Source organism: Pseudophryne corroboree, chromosome 6, assembly GCF_028390025.1.
Source record: "Pseudophryne corroboree isolate aPseCor3 chromosome 6, aPseCor3.hap2, whole genome shotgun sequence".
Classification (NCBI taxonomy): Eukaryota; Metazoa; Chordata; class Amphibia; order Anura; family Myobatrachidae; genus Pseudophryne; species Pseudophryne corroboree.
In genome coordinates this window covers 190,791,931-190,795,732 of record NC_086449.1, presented here as the reverse complement: position 1 = coordinate 190,795,732, position 3,802 = coordinate 190,791,931, and positions in this window count along the sequence as shown.

The following is a 3,802-nucleotide window of genomic DNA, read 5'->3' as shown; positions in this document are numbered from 1 at the left end:
TGCCCACCAACCCCGAGGGGATCTCAAGGTGGGAGCTCGACTGAGTCACTTCAGCTGCATCTGGGAAAGCTCCTGCCAGGATACCTGGGTAAGGGACCTAATTTCTCAGGGCTACAAGCTGGAGTTCGACGGTGCTCCTCCCCAATGATTTTTCAAATAAAGCTTGCCAGCTTTGGAGGTTAAGCAAGTTACGTTGCAACAGGCCGTCCAAAAGTTGGTCAAGTCCCACGTCATTGTTCCAGTACCAATATAACAATGGGGAAAGGGTTATTACTCCATCCTATTTGTGGTACCGAAGCCGGACGGGTCGGTAAGGCCCATTTTGAATCTAAAGTCCTTGAACTCTTATCTCAGGGTTTTCAAGTTCAAGATGGAATCCTTAAGAGCAGTGATTGCGGGCCTGGAAGAATAGGAATTCATGGTTTCCTTGGATATCAGGAACGCCTACCTTCATATTCCAATTTGGCCACCTCATCAGGCTTATCTGAGGTTTGACCTACTGGACGATCACTATCAGTTCCAGGCACTACCCTTCGGCCTGTCCACAGCTCCAAGGGTATTCACTAAGGTAATAGCAGAGATGTTGTTCCAGCTCCGGGTCCAGGGGGTCAATGTTGTCCCTTACCTGGACGATCTCCTGATAAAGGCAAGATCCAGGGAGCTTTTATTGCTTCATATCGACCGCACTGTCCAACTTCTGTCACACTATGGATGGATCCTCAATTTACAGAAGTCACACCTAGAGCCAACTCAGCGGCTCCTGTTCCTGGGGATGTTACTGGATACTGTGGCCCAGAAGGTGTTCCTCCCAGAGGACAAGGCTAGAACACTTCAGGAGATGGTCCGCATGATACTCCGACCTGCTTGAGTATCTATCCATTTTTGCATAAAATTGTTGGTGAAGATGGTTGCCTCATACGAGGCAATCCAGTATGGGGGGTTCCATGCCAGAACATTTCAATTGGATCTCCTGAGCAAGTAGTCCGGATCACATCTACAGATGCATCGGATGATACGGCTGTCACCTCAGTGGTGGGTGCAGTTCTCCAATCTCCTGGAAGGCCAAAGTTTCGGGATTCAGGATTGGATCCGCCTCACGATGGATGTGAGTCTGAGAGGATGGGGAGCTGTCACCCAAGGGGCTCAGTTCCAGGGCAGGTGGTCAGCCCATGAAGCCTTCCTTCCGATCAACATTCTGGAACTTTGGGCGATATACAATGCTCTTCTTCAGGCCTCTCCTCTACTCAAGGATCACACCATCCAAGTACAGTCGAACAACGACACAACAGTGGTATACATCAATCGTCAAGGAGGGACAAAAAACAGAGCCTGCATGCGAGAGGTGTCAAGGATACTCCTCTGGGCGGAAAGAAATGCAAGAGCAATGTCAGCAATCTTCATTCCGGGAGTGGACAACTGGGAAGCGGACTTCCTGAGTCATCATGATCTCCACCCGGGGGAGTGGGGACTCCACCATCAGGTGTTTCAGCAGATAATCGACCGGTGGGGCTGCCCACAAATAGACATGATGGCTTCTCGACTCAACAAGAAGCTTCACTGGTATTGCTCACGAACCAGGGACCCTCAGGCGAGGGCAGTGGATGCACTGACGTTGCCTTGGCCTTACCGGCTGGTCTACCTGTTTCCCCCGATTCCATTGCTCCCAAGGGTGCTCAAGCGAATCAGAAATCAAGGAGTCCAGGCAATTCTGATTGCCCCAGATTGGCCTCGGGGCAGTGGCGTGCGGTGAGGTCAGTGGCTGGTGAGGCACTACAGCCATAATGTACGCTGCATCCTGCCGATGACCCCTACCGCCTCCGAGCCAATGCCCGCTGCCACCGCCAATGGCTTACAAACTCGCCCATCATCAACTGACCCAGCCCTCCGCCACTAATTTGCATCTCAGTCCGATGCCGCCAATGCCCATTGCCTGCCTGCTCATCATACTTGTTGTATATTGTACATTTTTATAGAAAAAATAAATAAAAATAGTGTTTGGGACTGGGAAGGAAGTGGGAGGAGGGCATGAATGCAATTTTTTTGTCCAGGGCTTCCATTAACTTAATGGAGAAGGGTCTGAATGGGTTAAAAAAAAAAAAAAATGCGTGAGGTCCCCCCTCCTAAGTATAACCAGCCTCGGGCTCTTTGAGCCGGTCCTGGTTGTTTAAATACTGGGGAAAAATTGGACAGGGGTTCCCCGTATTTAGACAACCAGCACCGGGCTCTTAGTCCGGTCCTGGTTCCAAAAATACGGGGAACAAAAGATGTAGGGGTCCCCCGTATTTTTAAAACCAGCACCGGGCTCCACTAGCCAGGGACATAATGCCACAGCCGGGGAACACATTTATGTAGGTCCCTGCGGCCGTGGCATTACCCCCCCAACTAGTCACCCCTGGCCGGGGTTCCCTGGAGGAGTGGGGACCCCTTAAATCAAGGGGTCACCTCCCCTCCAGGCACCCAAGGGCCAGGGGTGAAGCCCGAGGCTGTCCCCAGCACCCCTGGTCATGTGTGTAAAAAAAAGAATATTGTTTTTTGTTGTGGAACTACAAGGCCCATCAAGCCTCCCCCGCTTGCTGGTACTTGGAGAACCTCAAGTACCAGCATGCGGGGAAATAACGGGCCCGCTGGTACCTGTAATTCTACAACAAAAAAAATACCCAAATAAAAACACAACTCACACACCGTGAAAGTAAAGATTTATTAAAACACACTTACACACTCACACATACTTACCTACATCCCACGCCGGTCACGTCCATTTGTCCAGTAGAATCCAATAGGGGTACCTGTAAAAATGAGAGACAGATTACTTACCTACATCCCACGCCGATCACGTCCACTTGTCCAGTAGAATCCAATAGGGTAGGGGTTCCTGCAAAAATGAACATTATACTTACAAACTGAGAGAGAGAGAGGGGAGAGAGAGAGAGTGAGAGAGTGTGAGGGCGGGATGTACTAAGCAGTAATATAGCGGTAAAACCTGTTACCGGCCCGATGTCTTTTCCCCGTATGTTCTATTAATCCTCAGCCTACTGCGCTGTCAGTTGCTTCTGCATCTCCTGTTACACGTGACTTCTTCGGCACGGTACCTGCTGTCATAGGTAGCCTATTGTTCCACCACGGGCACCGTATGTACGAGCGTACAGGACCTGTCACCTCCAGGCATATGTGCCATCGTTTAATGATCGGAGGTGATGGGTCCCGTACGTTCGTATATACGGTGCCCGCGGTGGACCAATAGGCTACCTATAAGAGCAGGTATCGTGCAGAAGTCACGTGTAACAGGTGCAAGTGACAGCGTGGCAGGCTGGGGGTTAATTCAATACGGGGAAAAGATATTGAGCTGGTAGGACACACACACCCCCCCTACCTGCTGCTGGGGAGAGTCGCACGAGACCCACACACACACACACACACACACCTACCTGCTGCTGCACACACACACACACACACACACACACACACACCCCTACCTGCTGCTGCACACACCCCCCCTCCCCCCTACCTGCTGCTGCTGGACACCCCCCCCACACACACCTGCTGCTGCTGCTGCTGCTGCTGGACACACACACACACACACACACACTACCTCTGCTGCTGCTGCTGCTGCTGGACGACCCCCCCCCCACCACCACCTGCTGCTGCTGGACACACACACAACACACACAAACACTACCTCTGATGCTGCTGTACCACCCCCCCCCCCTGCCCCCACACACACCTGCTGCTGCTGGACGGACACACACACAAACACACACTATCTCTGCTGCTGGACGGACACACACACAAACACACACTATCT